The 22243-nt window shown below is 43.5% G+C and overlaps 1 pseudogene; it reads left to right on the top strand.

Moving 5' to 3' along the window:
• Nucleotides 1-22243, top strand: part of LOC134568644 (atrial natriuretic peptide receptor 1-like) — a 203956-nt pseudogene that overhangs the window by 69691 nt on the left and 112022 nt on the right.

Raw genomic sequence — 22243 nt, 5'->3', positions numbered from 1 at the left:
GATAGAGAAAGAAATCTTGTGCATTCTGTTACAAAATGGAGTCACATCTGTTCTGATAGTGACTTACAGTATACACTTTTAATTTCTATCTTAACACAAAATGTCTACCAGTATAAATATACTGACGATTTGTAAATTAACAGAAAAAAAAGAGTATTGAATGGAAATTGACGGTTACAACAGAAACATACAGTACATTTGGTAAATTAGTGAAATGTATTAGCCTCCAGTATTAGGATAAATGAAAGCTGGGCTTATTATTATTTTTTTTTTAAAAATCCACCCAGTCTCCCTACTTTTGGGAGAGCTGGGTCGATTATTTACCTGCGGTCATTCAGTCAAGTAATAAAATGACTATTTATCTACAGGTGAATGTTGATCCGTGCTGAAACTGGGTCAGTGTTTTCAAACTACGCTGATGCCTTAAGAGACACTATAGCATTAGGAATACAAATCTGCCCCTAGCTAATTGGAGCCTCTCTCTCCCCCCTCTTCCCCTCCCTCCACCCGCGTGCACTGAAATATAAAAAAAAAATATTCTACTTATGTTTTCCCTACAGCCAAGTCTGTTCGGCGCTGCTGCCATCCACTCCTTGTGTGGTGTCATTCTAAGGTGTGCCTCCAGGATGACGTGCAGGCTTGCAAGAAGGCAGGCGAGTGGCTAAAGTAGGTGGCGAGGGAGCGCTGATTTGTGACGTCATATTCCTGCTCCCGGCATCACTCTGCGGCGCGTGAGGGAGCTGAGCGGGGACAGCTTACAAATCAGCACTCCCTCTCCGTCAGACTGGACCTCAACTGGCCGCCTGCCCCGTGGGCTCAAAGGTTTCCAGCCAGCCAGATCTTGGGCCCCCTTAAAACGAGGCAAACAAGGCATTAGCCTGGGCATTTGTGTGCGGCGGTTTGTGCCGCCCCCTGGACAGTGCCTCCCAAAGCAAATCCCTTGTTTGCCTCGTTGTAAATACAGCCCTGGCTGTACCAACTGCAAGAATAAGGGGCCTCATAGACAACTATTACAAAAGACTGCACACTGTCATTGATGCTAAAGGGGGCAATACAGAGTATTAAGAACTAAGGGTATGTAGACTTTTGAACAGGGGGTCATTTCATTTTTTTCTTTGTTGCCATGTTTTGTTTTATGATTGTGCCATTCTGTTATAACCTACAGTTAAATATGAATCCCACAAGATATAAAAGAAATGTATTTTATCTGCTAACTCATGTTTTTTTTTAAAATGGTCCATATAGTACCAATTCTCCAAGTGTATGCAAACTGGGCACAGCTGTATATCAGCAGATAAATGTTGTACTATTATTGTTATTATCATTACTACAGTGGTTCCAGTATCAGAAGCAGAAGATGTTGTGGGATGAGAGCTGGATTCTTAATGTGAATGATTTACCTGGTACGTCTAAACCTGAACTTACTGTCACACTGAGTGTACACTCCCACACCTTGAATAACACAGAGTATGCACTGAGTGTACACTCCCACACCTTGAATAACACAGAGTATGCACTGAGTGTACACTCCCACACCTTGAATATCACAGAGTATGCAATGAGTGTACACTCCCACACCTTGAATAACACAGAGTATGCAATGAGTGTACACTCCCACACCTTGAATAACACAGAGTATGCAATGAGTGTACACTCCCACACCTTGAATAACACAGAGTATGCACTGAGTGTACACTCCCACACCTTGAATAACACAGAGTATGCAATGAGTGTACACTCCCACACCTTGAATAACACAGAGTATGCAATGAGTGTACACTCCCACACCTTGAATAACACAGAGTATGCACCGAGTGTACACTCCCACACCTTGAATAACACAGAGTATGCAATGAGTGTACACTCCCACACCTTGAATAACACAGAGTATGCACTGAGTGTACACTCCCACACCTTGAATAACACAGAGTATGCAATGAGCGTACACTCCCACACCTTGAATAACACAGAGTATGCACTGAGTGTACACTCCCATACCTTGAATAACACAGAGTATGCAATGAGTGTACACTCACACACCTTGAATAACACAGAGTATGCACCGAGTGTACACTCCCACACCTTGAATAACACAGAGTATGCACTGAGTGTACACTCCCACACCTTGAATAACACAGAGTATGCACTAAGTGTACACTCCCACACCTTGAATAACACAGAGTATGTGTAACGGATCACCTGGCACCCCGACTGGGTACCTCCGTTGAAGTACCTCCGTTGAAGGATGCTCCTAGCGCTTCCTGAGGACTCCAAGCACTGCAGCAGACACCACAACCACTGAACTGGAGAAGCATACGAATGCTCTCAAGCATATGAATGCTGTAAACAGCTGAACAGGAAAATAATTCAATCAGCTTACACTCCTGGCAATCAGCATACAATCCAATTCCCCCAATAACGAGATGACACTTTGTTTTGAGGTCAAAGCAGAACTGACTGTACTTGCACATACAGCCTCTTTTATTCACAATCCACAAACATAGTACAGCCCACAGGGTTTTGAAATACAACCAATCAATCCGTACAATACACACAGACACTCCCACACAAAATCCTCCCCTCTGCCTGGAATATGATAATTATCACAGGCAGAGAAATACAGTTTTATAAAACATATCACAGGGACCCCAAAACATGCAATAACCCCATATAAACCGGGGATCTGGGTGAACCACATATCCAAAATTCACCCGGATCCGTTCAGTAGTTTGGAAGATACAGTTTAATGCAGATTCCGCAGAACATATACAGGCTATATGAAAAATAATGATAAGGCAATAGAGGATACCCAACCACTAAAATTACAAAAAACAGCAAACCTACTAAATAGTGTGCCCTCTAAAACACCAATACAATAGTACAACAAAAAGAAATAAGTAGGAATGCAGAGCAGAAGATATAAACACTTCTAAGGTGTAAATAAGAAATATATATACAACCTTATAATAGCGTGGTCGACGATATCTACAGAAAAATATATAAATCGCTCATAGTGTAATAAAAATATGGATATACAGACACGCAGGATGAATATATAAAACTCACAAGATATCAGTGAATATCAGGCCCATCATCCTTAGTCAGAAGTGGTCTTCAGAGTAGATAGGCAAAATCTTCTTTCACACTTGTAAAGAAACCAAATAATAAAACTTCAAAGAATTTATTATTTAATACACTTACAAAAAGGTCCAAGTAAAATAGCATATGAAACACTACAAGGTGGTATAAAAAGCATCAATAGCAAGTCCTCCAATGGTATAATCCAACGTGTTTCGTCCGCAGGACTTCTTCAGGGATTATGGTTTCACTGTTTCAGGAGTCTTCATTTAAATATGCCACCAGAAGAACGGAATATGTGTTAAAATTCCTGTGTTAAAATTCCGTTGTGTGCGTGTCAAACTGGAACGCAATACGGACGTTCGACGTCACTTCCAGTTTGGCATACTGGAACGCAAAAGCAAGAGAGACTCCCGAACAAACTCCAGACCACTACAGAATTACATAGAGATGTCCCATAGTAAAGGGGCATAAAACTACTATGTAAAATAAATGTGAAAAAAATATAAACAAATATATATGTGTATAAAAAAATCTATAATAATAAAAATATACATAGAACTGAAAAAATTAGAAAAATATAATTAAAAAATAATGAAAAATCTAAATATAAAAAATCTAAATATAAAAAAATATAAAAATATAATAAAATAATTCTGAAAATAAATAAAAATGAATATATATATAAAAAAAATATATATATATATAAACCCCAATCATCATGGGACACCTCTTCCACAGATGTTACATATAAATATAACCTTAAACAATATTCTAAATGCCTTAATCAATGATCTTATAATATTGTTTAACAGACAATTATAAAAATAAGGAATGTATATAATGTACACAATAATATAATATACTCATGTACTTCAGAAATATTAAAAATTGTAATGATTCTTGCTCTAAAAAATTCTGAAACATGAAAACAAAAATTAAAATCAAGAATAAACACAATATTATAAAGATACATGAAGGAAAACTTGGAAAGACCAGAGAGGAAAAAACTCTAAAGAAGGGAGGGGGTGAAAACTGACCTATTCGTGTCTACCTGCCTGAAAAATCAAATTAGTCCTGTGAGATCTATGTCCATATTTAGGCCCTGTTTAAGGGTACCTAAATTATAGAGCCACTGTGCTTCTTTTTTATTCAGTAATGTAGATCTATTTCCTCCTCTCCAATTTCTATCCGCCTTATCTATCCCGATCGCCATAAAATTATCCCACGAAAAAGACGGACATGTATTACAGTGTTTGGGAACACTGTGTTCCGTTTTGTTGGTACGGATATTATAAAAGTGCTCTGCCAGCCTAGTGTGTAATTTTCGTGTTGTTCGCCCCACATATTGGGCGCCACAACCACATTGTAAAAGGTAAATAACGAACATGGTGGAACATTGAATAAACTTTTTTCATACTTTTTGTTGCTATAGGTACCTGTAAAATTATGTGTGGCTATTTTTTGGAATCTACAGGTGGAGCATTTTCCACACATGAACCACACATGCTCTGCATTCCTACCTATTTCTTTTTGTTGTACTATATGAAAAATAATTACTGTATAATGTGTCCCCTGTTGCATAGATTAAAACTACTGCACGATGTCTTTGTGCACCAAATACCGTCGAGATGGCACCGTGTAGAAAAGCCCAAAGAGTGTCTGTGAGTTAAAATGGCCACCATCCATTGTTCTCACCATGTGCTTCATCCATTGTTCTCACCATGATACATGAAATGGTGGCCACCCAGTAATTCCACAGTATGTCCCCAGATGGTTCTTAAAAGGCCAGCAGCATAATAAAATACAATATGCCCAAATCAGTTCCTAGAAGGGCAATACATCCCAGGGCCATAGTCGCAGGGCAAGAGGCTGGCAAGCAGTCCTCTCCAGGCACAAGTGGCGGGGTTGGTTCCGCCACAGTATGCAATGAGTCTACACTCCCACACATTGTATCACACTGATGGAGTATGCATTGAGTATACACTCCCACACATTGTATCACACTGATGGAGTATGCATTGAGTATACACTCCCACACATTGTATCACACTGATGGAGTATGCATTGAGTATACACTCCCACACATTGTATCACACTGATGGAGTATGCATTGAGTGTACACTCCCACACATTGTATCACACTGATGGAGTATGCTTTGAGTGTACACTACCACACATTGTATCACACTGATTGAGTATGCACTGAGTGTACACTCCCATACATTGTATCACACTGATGGAGTATGCATTGAGTATACACTCCCACACATTGTATCACACTGATGGAGTATGCATTGAGTGTACACTCCCACACATTGTATCACACTGATGGAGTATGCATTGAGTATACACTCCCACACATTGTATCACACTGTTGGAGTATGCATTGAGTGTACAGAACCCTGGATAACCTTTCTGACTAACATAATAAAATACGATCCTTTCATGGAATCTGTTCAGTCAGGTCCAGTGAAGAAATTTAAACAGGGTAACATGTCTAATGTCCATTTTGAGGCTCTGTAGATTGTGGGTTTCAGTGATGGGGTAAGTTTTCTGAACGCATTTAACCCAGCGTCATTAAGCTGACCCTTCTCATCCGCAGGGGATGAGTTTTGGACAGAACTGGGCAGCACTATCAGCCTGAAACCGAAAACGAACCAGGAACCAGCTCGTCGCCCAGAGATCCTGGCTAACACAGTGTTCATAAATGGCTCCCTCTCCCAGAGCTCCATCCAGACTGGGATCTAGTGAGTATTAGCTGTGACCTCATTTATAATTTACAAAGGGAAACCTCCAATAGGATTCATTGTATCCAGACTGGGATCTTATATTAGCTGTGACCTCATTTATTATCCCATGAAGGGAAACCTCCAATAGGATTCATTGTATCCAGACTGGGATCTTATATTAGCTGTGACCTCATTTATTATCCCATGAAGGGAAACCTCCAATAGGATTCATTGTATCCAGATTGGTATCTAATATTAGCTGTGACCTCATTTATTATCCCATGAAGGGAAACCTCCAATAGGATTCATTGTATCCAGACTGGGATCTTATATTAGCTGTGACCTCATTTATTATCCCAGGAAGGGAAACCTCCAATAGGATTCATTGTATCCAGACTGGGATCTTATATTAGCTGTGATCTCATTTATTATCCCATGAAGGGAAACCTCCAATAGGATTCATTGTATCCAGACTGGTATCTAATATTAGCTGTGACCTCATTTATTATCCCATGAAGGGAAACCTCCAATAGGATTCATTGTATCCAGACTGGGATCTTATATTAGCTGTGACCTCATTTATTATCCCAGGAAGGGAAACCTCCAATAGGATTCATTGTATCCAGACTGGGATCTTATAATAGCTGTGACCTCATTTATTATCCCATGAAGGGAAACCTCCAATAGGATTCATTGTATCCAGACTGGGATCTTATATTAGCTGTGACCTCATTTATTATCCCATGAAGGGAAACCTCCAATAGGATTCATTGTATCCAGACTGGTATCTAATATTAGCTGTGACCTCATTTATTATCCCATGAAGGGAAACCTCCAATAGGATTCATTGTATCCAGACTGGGATCTAATATTAGCTGTGACCTCATTTATTATCCCAGGAAGGGAAACCTCCAATAGGATTCATTGTATCCAGACTGGGATCTTATATTAGCTGTGACCTCATTTATTATCCCATGAAGGGAAACCTCCAATAGGATTCATTGTATCCAGACTGGTATCTAATATTAGCTGTGACCTCATTTATTATCCCATGAAGGGAAACCTCCAATAGGATTCATTGTATCCAGACTGGGATCTTATATTAGCTGTGACCTCATTTATTATCCCAGGAAGGGAAACCTCCAATAGGATTCATTGTATCCAGACTGGGATCTTATATTAGCTGTGACCTCATTTATTATCCCATGAAGGGAAACCTCCAATAGGATTCATTGTATCCAGACTGGGATCTAATATTAGCTGTGACCTCATTTATTATCCCATGACGGGAAACCTCCAATAGGATTAATTGTATCCAGACTGGGATCTAATATTAGCTGTGACCTCATTTATTATCCCATGAAGGGAAACCTCCAATAGGATTCATTGCATGCAGACTGGGATCTAATATTAGCTGTGACCTCATTTATTATCCCATGAAGGGAAACCTCCAATAGGATTCATTGTATCCAGACTGGGATCTAATATTAGCTGTGACCTCATTTATTATCCCATGAAGGGAAACCTCCAATAGGATTCATTGTATCCAGACTGGGATCTAATATTAGCTGTGACCTCATTTATTATCCCATGAAGGGAAACCTCCAATAGGATTTGTGACGGTAGTAGTTTGTATCACCGTCCAATCTTCCCTTTTTCCCCATAAAAGAATATTCCCAATAATCCACAGGAATAAATATCGCTGGTATCGCCAAATAATCCACACATGAGCCAAAGCTTAATGCTGGAACAAGACTGATTTACTGGAAGCAACAGGCATTCAATTTATACAATACAAAACTCCTCCTCTCGGCCAGGCTAGATAATTGAGTTTCAGCAACATACTAAACTCAATTATCTGCTGGCCAGAAACATTACAATTTACAACATTTTCAGAAAAGTACTTTCTATAACACCTACAATTACAACCCTGGGTAGCTGAGGATACTGGGAGTCACATATCCAAATCTCACGAAATTCTGTTTGGTAGTTTCCGTGTCAAATCGCGTGGAAGTTTGACCGGCTCGCCATGTCGTGGTATCCGTTTTACAGTTCCATGAAATCAGCAGCAAGAGCCGGTCTTCGTTCGCGCCTAATTACACGAAAACTACCATACGAACGTTGCAGTTGGTTACATAGAAATGCTCCCCTTGTTCGGTAGATTCCACCTCCCGAATGCCGGTTTGATTCGTGGAGTGGAAAGTAGTCTGCCGGGACTTCCATGGTGACCGGGTGTTCGCGGAATTGCCATGCCGAAAACAGTTTCAGGCAATTCATGCGTAAGTCCCGCTGACCGCGTTTGTGAGATTTAAGATGGCCGCCATCCTTTGTTCTTGCCACGTGTTCGTATGCCGAATGGCGGCCACCTAGGAGCAATTAAGTTGCGGTTTTCTCAACGTTCCAAGTTCTAATTGCTACCCAGGGTGGTCTCTGTTCAATAGACGAATAAATGTCCCAAACACAAGAATATAACGAATACTATAACTGCACCAAAATAGCAGGGAGGGAAAGAACCGAATGAATGGAAGGTGATTCTTCACAGGATTCATTGTATCCAGACTGGGATCTAGTATTAGCAGTTACCTAATTTATTATCCCATGAAGGGAAACCTCCAATACGATTCATTGTATCCAGACTGGGAATTTTCACAATTCTCACTTTAGTGAATAACTTTGTAAGTTTGTTCCTTCCTTTATTAAACCATCACCTTGATGTGTCTTATCCTCGCAGTGACGGACAAATTGTTGCTGTAAAAAGAATATTTAAAAACAATTTCACCATCAGCAAGACAATCAGACGAGAAGTGCAGCAAGTCAGGTGAGTGCACAGAGGGCGTCCAGTAAGTGCACAGAGCATCCTGGTAATTGCACAAGAAAGTTTGGCAAGTGTTACATGCAGCATGCCTTATAAGTACACGCAGGGAATCCGGTACTTACACTCTGGGAATCCGGTACTTACGTGCAGGGGGTTGGAATCCGGAACTTACACCCGGGGAATCCGGTACTTACATGCGTGGAATCCAGTACTTACGCGCGGGGGATCTGGTACTTACGCGCAGAGGGATCCGGTAAGAACACGCAGGGGGATCCGGTACTTATACGCAGGGGACCGTTAAGAACACGCAGGGGGATCCGGTAAGAACATGCAGGGAAGCCAGTGAATACAGAATAGAAAAAAGCCAGCAAGAGCTCTGGTACATACACGCGGGGAATCTGGTTCTTACACGCAGGGAATCCTGTACTACTCGCAGGGGGATCCGGTACTTATACGTGGAAAATCCTGTTCTACACTCAGGTGGATCCGGTCCGGTACTTATACACCAGTACTTACAAGCGGGGAATCTAGTACTTACACGCGGGGAATCCGGTACTTACACGCGGGGAATCCGGTACTTACACGTGGGGAATCCGGTACTTATATGCAGGGGATCCTGCATATGCAGGGGATGCAGTGGTGTCACTAGGGGGCGGGCCAGAGGTGGCCACAGCCCCCCCTACTTCATGCGGTTCCCCCCTCCCCCCCGTACCTCCCCCCCCAAATGAAGGCACTGTTTTATGGGAGATGTGGTGTTTTTTTTTTATATGTGTGTATGTGTGTGTGTGTGTGTGACTGTATGTGTGACTGTGTGTATGTGTTTGTCTGTATCTGTGTGTATGTGTGTGTGTATGACTATCTGATTTGTGTGTGTGACTGTAACTATATGTGAGTGTGTCTGCCTCTGTGTGTGTGGCTGTAACTATGTGTGCTTGACTGTCTGCCTGTTTGTTACTGTAACTGGGTGTGTGTGTGCCTATGTGTGACTGTAACTGTGCTTTTGACTATCTGCCTGTGTGTATGTGTGACTGTCTGCCTGCGTGTGTGTGTGTGACTGCCTTCCCTATGTGTGTCTGCCTGTGTGTTACTGTAGCTGTGTGTGTGTATGTGTGTGACTGTCTGCATCTGTGTGTGTGGCTGTGTGCCTATGTGTGACTGTAACTCTGTGTGTGTGTGTGTGTGTGTGTGTGTGTGTGTCTATCTGCCTGTGTGTGTGTGTGACTATCTGCCTCTGTGTGTGTTACTGTGTCTGCCTCTGTGTGTGTTACTGTGTCTGCCTCTGTGTGCGTGACTGTCTGCTTCTGTGTGTGTGGCTGTCTGTCTCTGTGTTTGACTGTCTGCCTCTGTGTGTGTGGCTGTCTGACCACTATGTTTGACTGACTGCCTGTGTGTGACTGTAGTTTTGTGTGTGTGACTGTCTGCCTTGGTGTGTTTGGCTGTGTGTCTATTTTTGACTGTAACTGTTTGTGTGTGGGAGATTGTCTGTCTGTGTGTGTTCGGCTGTGTGCCTCTGTGTGACTGTAATTGTCTACCCAGCTCTCCCATAGGTAGGGAGGCTGGGTAGACAATTTAAAATAATAATTTTAGTTATTTGTGAGTGTGTGTGTGTGTGTGTGTGTGTGTGAAAGAATGTGTGTGTCTGCAGTGAATGTGTGTGTGTGTCGGTGAATTTGTATGTGTCTATCTGTGAGTGTCTGTCACATCAGTGAAAGTCTGTGTTTGTCATTGAGTGTATCTGTGTCTGTCAATGAATGTGTGTATGTCAAATCAGTGAGAGTCAAACAGGGTTTGTCCCTGGCCTACCATATGCCCTCCGTAAAAATGAATCCTGGAGACACCACTGCTTAGACGCGGGGGATCCTGTACTTATACACAGGGGATCTGGTACTTACACACAGGGGATCTGGTAAGAACACGCGGGGGATCCGGTAAGAACACGCTGGGGATCCGGTAAGAACACGCGGGGGATCCGGTAAGAACACGCGGGGGATCCGGTAAGAACACGCGGGGGATCCGGTAAGAACATGCAGGGAAGCCAGTGAGTACAGAATAGAAAACAGCCAGCAGGAGACCTGGCACATAGTTGCGGAAAGTCTGGAATGTTATCATTTCCATGTGCTTCAGAATGAAGCAAGTCTCTGGCAGCTTAATTTTACTAGAAATTCATTGTTTTATGGGACAGTATAATCACAGTATCTGCCTCCTTCAATATCTCTGTGTCTTGTATTTCTATTTCCTGGAATTAAAGTCACCATATCCGCATCCTCTAGACCAGAGGCGGCTCTCTAATTAGGTGCTTTAGGCGGCCGCCTAAGGCCTTGCGCCGTCTCGGGCCTCGAGGCTGCCTAAACCGCATTAGGGCAGACTGTGTCAGGTCATCAGTCAGTGACCGAGGGCCCGACACCAGGAAGGGGCCCAGCGGCTTGCTCGATATGCCGCTGGGTGCGAGTCCCCTCCATGGCGTCTGTCCGGGAGGAGAGCGCCCATCGCAGACACTGGTCTGCAGCTCTCCATGTGTCTCGCAAATTCTGATCAATCAGAGCCCACGGCAACGCTCTGAATGGATCTCGCTAGATACATGGTCTGCAGCTCTGCACACTGCGGAGTTGCAGACCGTCGGCCATGGCCACAGGACCACCAGGGATCCCATAGGACCACCAAGGAGCCTAAAAAGGTATTTAATCACTCCCTCCCTTCCAGGATCCCCACCCCCTCAGCATGATTTATCTGCCATACTGCTACAAGGTCCCTGAGGAAGTCCCTGAAGTGGGAAGAAACGCGTTGGACACACTGGGGGCAGTTTTTACTTGATTTTATGCTGACTGATCCTTACCTATGTTTGGATTGACCCATATTTTGGTTTCATGTTTATAAGGAAGATTTGAGGAGATCTTCGGGTTAAAATCCACAATTTAGAGGAAAGTTTCTTCATTTACTTACAACACTTGGTGTTATATTACACTGGTGAAATTGTATTATCACTGTATCTCATAGTGAAAGATTTTTGTATTTTCACATTAACTCTCTCCCTCCCAGTATTCCCCCCAGCATTAACCCACTCCCTCCCAGTATTCTCCCCCAGCATTAACTCTCTCCCTCCCAGTATTCCCCCCAGCATTAACCTTCTCCCTCCCAGTATTCTCCCCAGCATTAACCTTCTCCCTCCCAGTATTCTCCCCCAGCATTAACTCTCTCCCTCCCAGTATTCCCCCCAGTATTCCAGCCAGCATTAACCTTCTCCCTCCCAGTATTCTCCCCAGCATTAACCTTCTCCCTCCCAGTATTCTCCCCCAGCATTAACTCTCTCCCTCCCAGTATTCCCCCAGTATTCCAGCCAGCGTTAACCTTCTCCCTCCCAGTATTCCCCCCAGCATTAACCTTCTCCCTCCCAGTATTCTCCCCAGCATTAACCTTCTCCCTCCCAGTATTCTCCCCCAGCATTAACCCTATCCCCCCAGTATTCCCCCCCAGCATTAACCCTCTTCCTCCCAGTATTCCCTCCCAGCATCCCAGTATTCCACCCCAGCATTAACCGTCTCCCTCCCAGTATTCCCTCCAGCATTAACCGTCTCCCTCCCAGTATTCCCTCCCCAGCATTAATCTCTGCCTCCCAGAATTCTCCCAGAATTCTCCCCCAGCATTAACCCTTTCCCTCCCAGTATTCTCCCCCTCAGCATTAACTCTCTCCCTCCCAGTATCCCTCCCCAGTATTAACCCTCTCCCTCCTAGTATTCCCCACAGCATTAACCTTCTCCCTCCCAGTATTCTCCCACTCAGCATTAACTCTCTCCCTCCCAGTATTCCCCCCCAGCATTAACCCACTCCCTCCCAGTATTCCCCCCAGCATTAACATTCTCTCTCCCAGTATTCCCCCCAGCATTAAGCCTCTCCCTCCCAGTATTCCCCCCAGCATTAACATTCTCTCTCCCAGTATTCCCCCCAGCATTAAGCCTCTCCCTCCCAGTATTCTCCCCCAGCATTAACACTTTCCCTCCCAGTATTCCACCCCAGCATTAACCGTCTCCCTCCCAGTATTCCCTCCAGCATTAACCCTCTCCCTCCCAGTATTCCCTCCCCAGCATTAACCTCTGCCTCCCAGAATTCTCCCAGAATTCTCCCCCAGCATTAACCCTTTCCCTCCCAGTATTCCACCCCAGCATTAACCGTCTCCCTCCCAGTATTCCCTCCAGCATTAACTCTCTCCCTCCCACTATTCCTCCTACAATAACGCTCTACCTCCCAGTATTCCCCTCAGCATTAACCTTCTCCCTCCCACTATTCTCCCCCTCATAATTAACACTCTCCCTCCCAGTATTCCCCCCCCAGCATTGACCCTCTCCCTCCCAGTATTCTCCCCCTCAGAATGAACACTCTCCCTCCCAGTATTCCCCCCCAGCATTGACCCTCTCCCTCCCAGTATTCCCCCCCAGCATTAACACTCTTCCTCTTAGTATCCCTCCCAGCATTAACCCTATCCCTCCCACTATTCTTCCTACAATAACGCTCTCCCTCCCAGTATTCCCCTCAGCATTAACCTTCTCCCTCCCAGTATTCTCCCCCTCAGAATGAACACTCTCCCTCCCAGTATTCCCCTCCAGCATTAACACTCTTCCTCTTAGTATTCCCCCCAGCATTAACCCTATCCCTCCCAGTATTCCCCCAGCATTAACCCTCTCCCTCCCACTATTCCTCCCACATTAACCCTCTACCTCCCAGTATTCACCCCAGCATTAACCTTCTCCCTCCCAGTATTCTCCCCCAGCATTAACCCTATCCCTCACAGTATCCCCCCCCCCCAGCATTAACCCTATTCCTCCCAGTATTCCCCCCCAGCATTAACACTCTCCCTTCCATTATTCCCCCAGCATTAACCATCTCCCTCCCAGAATCCCCCCAGCATTAACCCTATCCCTACCACTATTCCACCCACATTAACCCTTTACTTCCCAGTATTCCCCCCAGCATTAACCTTCTCCCTCCCAGTAAAACAAAAAGAATAAAAAACATCTCCCTCCCAGTATCCCTCACACAGTATTTCTCCCTCCCTCCCAGTATCCCCCTCACACCATCACCCCCTCCCTTCACAGTATTCCCTCACAATATTCCCCCCAACCCTGCCACACTTATCCTGTTACAGTAATGCCTCTAAACCTGTCACATAAAATGCAACCCAATTATTTTTTTCACTTTTGGTGTTAGTGGGGCCTAATGTTTGAGTTTCGCCTAAGGCAGGCATCGGCAACCTTCGGCACTCCAGATGTTTTAAACTACACCTCCCATGATGCTTTGCCAACATTATGGGTGTAAGAGCATTATGGGGGTTGTAGTCCACAACACCTGGGGTGCCGAAGGTTGCCTACCCCTGACCTAATGCCTCATAAAGTCTAGGGCTGCCTCTGCTCTAGACAGTTAATTAGTGCAATCAGTACATCGTGACGTTATCCTTATTGTCTGTTGTTTTTACTGTCTCGCTATATATTCACAGGACACTGGATCACCAGAATATATGCAAATTTATTGGAGGATCGGTCGAGGGAAATATTTTCATTATTTCAGAATATTGTCCCAAAGGAAGCCTGACTGATGTGCTTTTAAATGACGATGTCCCTTTAAATTGGGGATTTAGGTAAGTAGATGCATGCTTAAAGGGACACTGTACGCACCATGCCCACTGCAGAGACCATTACTGAGAGCATAAGATGGACACTGCATGTACGTTCCCCGATAATTCTTATGTTTAAGTCACCCTGTGCCCGTTATAGGTGGAGGGAGTGTATTCAATTTTTAATCAACAAGAACTGTTCTTCATTTATCTCTATTGTAATGTTATTTGGGGAATGTCTTGTGTTGGCCCTTGTCTGGCTATGTGGCCTGTGCAGTACCACCTGTTAGTTGCAACAATGATGTGCACTATGTAAATACAAGACTATGTAATTAGCCCGATATCCAGGTAGCTTTGCATGTTATGGTTTATGGAGACAGGGGACCCCTTTATAAATATTGTATTGTATTATGATCCGTGCCGGTATGGTTTATGGAGACAGGGGACCCCTTTATAAATATTGTATTGTATTATGATCCGTGCCGGTATGATTTTGCTATATGTCTTGGATTGAGTGTTTCGCCGTAAGTTTAAAGTATTGCGGATAGGGGTTAGTGCTGAGTGAAAATAAAGTATTGGGTTTTAGTTCCATAGGAAACTTTCTGGTTTGTCCAGGAATTCCAGTAGCAGAATTGTTGAACCTGCTTACTGTTTGTACTAGTCCATAGTCCTGGGGACTTGTTAAGAAAGACCTATTTCGCCTGTACCCACTAGTTGTATTTCGCACCATTATTATTATTTAAATGTTATTATTTATATAGCACCAGCAAATTCCGTTGTGCTGTACAATGGGACCATGTGTCACTGTCAATCTTTATCTGTTTCATTGCACTTCCAAAAGAAATGGATAGTATAGACCAGGATTTCCCAAACTCCGGCCCTCCAGATGTTGTTGAACTATAACTTCCAGGCTGAGAATCATGGGAGGCCTTAGGCCCTTAGGCGCCATGTGCGAAAAATCTTCGCAGTGCCCCTCCACACACACACACACACACAGTTACATGCAGACAGTCACACACACAGAGGCAGACAGTCACACAGGCAGATAGTCAAACACACACGCACAGGTACTCACACACACACACACACACACAGACAGCCATACACACATACACACACAGTCACACATACAGTCACACACACACACACACACACACACAGGCAGACAGTCACACACACACACAGACAGCCACACACACAGGCAGACAGTTACACACACACACACACACAGGTAGACAGCCACACACACAGGCAGAAAGTCACACACACAGGCAGACAGTTACACACACACAGGTAGACAGCCACACACACAGGCAGACAGTCACACACACACACACACACACAGGCAGACAGTCACACACACACACACACACAGGCAGACAGTCACACACACACACACAGAGGCAAACAGCCACAGACAGGCAGACAGCCACACACAGGCAGACAGTTACACACACACAGGTAGACAGCCACACACACAGGCAGACAGCCACACACACACACACACAGGCAGACAGTTACACACACACAGGTAGACAGCCACACACACAGGTAGACAGTCTCACACACACACACACACAGGCAGACAGTCACACACACACACACACACACACACATACAGACAGTCACACACACACAGGCAGACATCCACACACACACACACACACAGGCAGACAGCCACACACACAGGTACTCACACACACAGAGGCAGACAGTTGCACATACTCACACACACACACTCACTCACTCACTCACTCACTCACAAACAGGCAGTCATACATGGTCACCTCTGTCCTTTATGATCTGGGAGGAGTGAAGGCAGTGCAGGCAGCTCCTGGGGTCTGGTTGTTGGGGAAGCAGGGACTCCTTCCTGCTTCCCATGCAGCCGTCATTTTAGCTCCGCCCCGCAATCAATTTAGCTCCGCCCCTGCCGCAAGGTAAGCCCCGCCCCAGCACAGTGGGAGGTTTTTTTTCTAATCCCGGGTGGGGAATAATGAAATCCTCCACCCGGGTAACCGGCCATGTGTGAGCTGTGTCGGCCGCACAGCTTGCACACCACTTAGGCCAGCCCTGGTTGTAGTTCAGCAACATCTCGAGTACCGGAGTTTGGGGAAGACGCTGCTAGGGTGATCCTTGGATGACCCCTGAGTGTGAGATAACAAACCCCACCAGCAAAAAAAATAGAACCACACCCTTCAGAGAAAAAACACTTAGCACAACTACAGATACCCAAATAATAATGTCCAAAGACATTGTGAAGCCAAAGGATATTCTTTTATGGGAGACAATGTCACTCTCTTTCCCTCATGAAGCAGAAATGTCAATAAATCTTGGTGTCTAGTGTCACGAACGCACCATACTTCAAGAGTGTGCGTGCCATAGTTGTGGTAGTGAAAGGGTTAAAGTTCACTATTTGTCTGCACTACACCGGAAATAATGATAAAATCCCACTTAACACCACTCACGCTTAACCATAATATAATAAATATTACTATTTTAACACTGTCACCACCAAAACAATTTATAAATTGGTCCCCCAGGTAACTGAATAATAAAAACCCACCAAATACAACTTAGCACAATATCTATGCACTTGAAAAACACAAATTAGTCTCTTCAGGTAATGTGATTCTTAACCAGACAGAGGCAGAAATTAATAAAGGAATATTTATTATGAGCAATAAATAGTCACAGTGCATACACAAATTATTGACACCAACAACAGATAAAAACAAAAAGAATTAAAAAACAGAAGTCATAGTCACTTACTCAGGTATCCAAAGTAAAACTTCTTCCCCAGTGGGTCTCTGGCAAGGAAGATGGTGACTCAGTCAAAATTACATTTTGGCCCCAAGCAAGTACAATACACATTTCAATATCATTAAAAATATACCCTGTGGATTACCAAGCCTGACCCAGAGGCGGAGATAAGGCATACCTACAGAAACAAAGTGACCACCCCCTTGTGTTCCAGACCAACATCAATCCAAATGGAAATATTGTGCTCTATCTCCTCTTATGTACTTGCCACAGAAATAATAATTGCATCTATGAATTTGTTACCATTTTTCCATTCCATAGATATGTCACACTCCATACTTGTGACTCAATATAGCGGACATCACAATCCCTTCCCATATGGGTAAGTTAAAAAAATAATGCTTAGGCTTGATTAGAAGACTGTGCCCGTCCCATTCCAAATATAACAAAAATTAGGCTCAATTATTATTCCTTGGGTAAGTATTAATGTTTCTTTTGGATATGACACTGGAACACGAGGCTTGTTTTTCTTTTTTTCTTGCAAGCTAATGATCATTGTAACGGATCCCCTATACTCCGGCTGAGTATATCCATGAAGAATCTCCCGAAATATAAGCATAGAAGTGATTATCCCCCAAAATGAGCCAAGACTTTATGAAGGGTGTTGCGGACCGTTTTGCACACAAGGGGATAAAACCCAGTTTAGGCGATAATCCCCTTTCAGATAGACCAGCAGCTACTGCAATCACCAGCCTCCCGAACTCCAAACTGCACATATTCACCAACTCTCGAACAGCAGACACACGAACCCTGGAAGCAGCCGAACAGGAAAAGCAATACGAACAGCTTACACTCCTGGCAATCGGCATACAGTCAAATTCCCCCCCCCCAAGAATTTAGCTTCAGGGTTAAACAGCAACAACACTGATTTATTCACACACATGTTTATAAAGGCTTCTCCCATGCAAGGGAGGGATTTACAACAATTACACAATACACCAATCACACATGAGTTACCTCCCACAATGCCTCACAATCCCTCCCCTCTGGCCTGGAGATAATTGGGGAAGGAATCTAATTATCTCCCAGGACAGAGGCAAAACTCCATTACCCACAGTGGACACAAAATACAGTGAAACACCTTAAAATACACAAAGTTACCTTTTATACATAAAACACAGACATGTCACACATCCCCAGATAGCTCAGGTCTGAGTGCACATTATTAGGTGAATGGCACTCAGACCACACAAATACAGTTTAATCGCCATGGAGCCAAAGTCTTTATTCCCACGAATAGGCTCCATGGCATGGCTATCTGGGTTAACACATATTCTCATATACAAAATACCGAATGCCGGTGTTCGGTTAAACTTGTACGAATAGGAACCAGGCGACGGACGGCTCAGCGGTGTTCGTGCAAATAAGTGTCCGTTTTTAGTTCCATAGAATCCTCGCCGAACACCGCTGGTCTTTCGCACAATCAAAATGGCCGCCGCCTCGTGGTCGGCAACCGAACAAAGACCACCCTGGATTCGACAATTAAGCTGCGGTTAACCGCAGCTTCAGGGAGGTAAATTGAAGGCACACTCCAACTCCCAGGTGGTCGCGCATTCCTCAGTTTGTTCGGTAGATCAAATCTACCGAACACCCTGGCAGAAATGCACGAATATGCCTTTCTGCAGGGAAAATAAAAGGTTTAACCTGCAGGGCCATAGTCACAGGGCAGGAGGCTAACAACCAGGCTTCTCCAGTTCACAGTGGCGAGGTTGGTTTCACCACAAAGGGGTAAACCAAATGTCTTTAATGGTAGCCACAACTAGCCTTTTATGCAAGTCCCCATGCAAGGGACACCCCCTCTCCCGGACCTGAGAGTAGACTGCAGTACAAGCAATCACACAATGACATTGGCTGTCATGTCTAGGACACTCCCACATTAAACAGGATAATTCCTCCTTTGTACCTGGGAGACAAATGAGTTAAGTACTGTATTAAACTCAATTATCTCCAGGTACAGAAAAAAAACAAAAAAACAACAAAATGCTTTAAAACACACAAAATAAAAAATTTGCAAAAAAGTAACCCCCATAGTCTGTACATCCCCAGATTGCCTGGATCTGAGCGCCCAACATGTCCAAAAAAGCGCTCAGATACCACGAACACAGTCAAATCGCCACCGGGATGAAGATCTGACCGACCGCTCTTGAGGCGCCTGCCCAAAATAGTTCCACAGTTTCAGAGGTAGTGGTAGGTCAAGTTCATGAATGAAAAGGCGAACAGTTCCCCTGGCTCATTGGTAGCATTTGTTCGTGAGATCCATTCTAACAAACCTACCGAACAGCGCACTCCTGGCTTGCCGCGAACAGAAGCAAGATATTCGTATAGTTTTATCAGTGTTTGTGCTGTCGAGTGTCCATCTTGGAGTTTCAGACACTCTACGACCAAGTCCCGCTGCCTTCATTTGTGCAACAAGGTGGCCACCGTTTTCTCCACCACCTGACATTCGGTTATACGAACGGCGGCCACACAAAGAGAGCACCACATTGTTGTGGTTTCTGTGAACTTAATGAGCCAGGGGGGTGGTCGGTGTTCGGTACTTTACATCTCGAATGGTAGAAAAATAAGGGAATCACAGATTAAGCTAATTCCCGAACTGAGGCAGCTAATTGCTTTGGATAAGGCAAAATAGGGGTTTTGTCACAATCATGAACATATCAAAGAAATCAACTCATCAATTAAGAGGTACATTCCATATGGCTGAAGTCAGCTAGTTTACATCGGAACTAGACATCCAGGCATCTCAAGTGTAGAATCTCACACCCTGCAGATCCTTTGATTAATCAAAGGATCAATCCATGTTGCAAAACCTTCACATTCCTATACTATTTACCTTATCCCTTCTGACATCTGATCTCTACCAAGTGGTCAATTCATTTATGCACTACACAAATTACATTAAATGGCAATATTCTATTATGCAACAATGAATTATGCACCCTTGGCATGCCATCTAGTGTCCAAGACTATCTTCAAGCAGCCAGATAGTCTAATTGCAGCTTGTTAGAATGTCCTTTTCATTCCCTCGAGGAGTCTAAAGTGCAGAGACAAGGCTTCCATGGTGCAATATTGTTAATTTATTGAGTTTTAAAACTTTATACACAGTAGAAAAAACTCTAAAACCATAATACATTAAAGAGAAGTAAAAACAATATATAATATAATAAAAAATAATAATATAATAATCAAAAATACAAAATGCAGATAAATGGCCCACCCCCCTATATAGTGTATTTACAAGATAGAATTTGCAGACGACTTCTTCAGCCAAGTAATCACTGGAAATCGGTTGATAGAAATTGATTTCCAGATGCGAGAAGTGGACACCATCCTGGATGGATCAAAAATATCCCCAAGAGCCAATTGTGGCGGACCACTAGGAATCACGTTTCCTAGTACTCACCGAGTACCATAAGCACCGCAACGGACACCATAACCACTGTAGCCCCCTTAGCCACCACAGCTTGACTGGGATCTCGTCGTCCCTTCCCACCCTGGACCAACACTTAGATCCAGCTCCCAATGTGAAGACCTCTCCTCCAAGAAAGTATAGCAAATGTAGTAATCCAAAGAGCAGTATAGCAATCCCCACCCCACACATGAGCAAAGGCTTAATGCTGGGAAGTAGTCTGTTTAATGGAAGCACAGTCACAACCTTAATACAAGTCACAAACTCCTCCTCTGTGCCTTGGAGATAATTGAGTCAGGAACTGTACTAAACTCAATCATCTCCATGCACAGAAAAACTTACAATTTAACAACACCCCAAAGGTATCCCTCAAACACATGAAAACCCCACAAAGGTTACATCCCCTGATAACCCTGATCTGGGTGACCAACATATCCAAAAATCACCCAGATCGGTTCAGGGGTTTGGGATTTCTAAGGAATTCATAATTTGACCAACCGTGCACATTGTCCTATGCCCAAAACAGTTCCATGAATTCAGTGCTAACGGTAGGTCAAGTTCGGTTGTTTAAAAACAAACAAACTACCGAATGTAGTATATAGTCATACCATGGAGCTTGTTCCCCTCATCCAGACGAACAGTGCCCTTCCACAATGTACTGAACTGAACGCAGGCGATGATGGAAGTTCAGAGGTGTTAGGGAGTTCGACTGTCCGATTTTAGTTCCATGCACTCAATGACCAAACACTGCTGCCTACGTTTGCAAGAACAAGATGGCCACCACCACGTGTTCGGCGATACGAATGGCGGCCACCCAGATCTGACTGAGATGCAGAGAGTTCTATTGAATTTTTAAACTCGGTACAACGGAGGTCTCGACAAAGACTTTATAGAGATAAACGTTTTGCTATTTTCTACTCTTTCTCTCTCTTCTCCACATTAAGATTTATCATAATGTTTATATTCAGCAATTCAGATTTAGTATGTACCCTGGTGAGGATATATATAAATAGATATAAATATAGATTTTTTATTTTAACCCCTTCAGGACGGAGTCAATAGTACACGTTCTGATCAAAACAAAACGTAAACAAAAACTGGAATTTGCGCTATATGTCTGTTCAACCGTAATTCACCTCTTTCATATTAAATGCACCCACACTTATTATATATCATTTTGTTCAGGAGAAACAGGGCTTTCATTTCATATAAAATATTTGTATATGAAACAATTTATTATGAATAAAATTAAAAAAAACTGTGAGAATTTTTATTTTTTTTAATTTGTAGTTCCGCCTCACATTTTAGCTGTAAATGTCATAATACTGTTAGGTTTTACTGGAACAAAATGCACATATTTGTAATCAGCGATGTCTCACGAGTACAACAGTACCCCCCATTAACAGGTTTTATGGTGTTTTGGAAAGTTACAGGGTCAAATATAGAACGTTCCATTTTTAAATTGAAATTTGCCAGATTAGTAACGTTACCTTTGAGACGGTGTGGTAGCCCAGGAATGAGAATTAGCCCCATAGTGGCATACCATTTGAAAAAGTAGACAACCCAAGGTATTGAACGTGGGGTATGTTTAGTTTTTTTTAGTAGCCACTAAGTCACAAACACTGGCCAAAGTTAGCGTTCATATTTTGTTTTTTTGTTTTTGTGTGAAAAAAGCAAAAAACTAATATTTGGCCAGTGTTTGTGACTAAGAAGCTACTAAAAATGACTGGACATACCCCATTTGCAATACCTTGGGTTGTCTACTTTTGCAAATGGTATGCCATCATGGG

The sequence above is a fragment of the Pelobates fuscus genome, chromosome 7 (assembly GCF_036172605.1).
Source record: "Pelobates fuscus isolate aPelFus1 chromosome 7, aPelFus1.pri, whole genome shotgun sequence".
NCBI classification, from domain to species: domain Eukaryota; kingdom Metazoa; phylum Chordata; class Amphibia; order Anura; family Pelobatidae; genus Pelobates; species Pelobates fuscus.
This window is presented reverse-complemented; position numbering and strand designations above follow the sequence as displayed.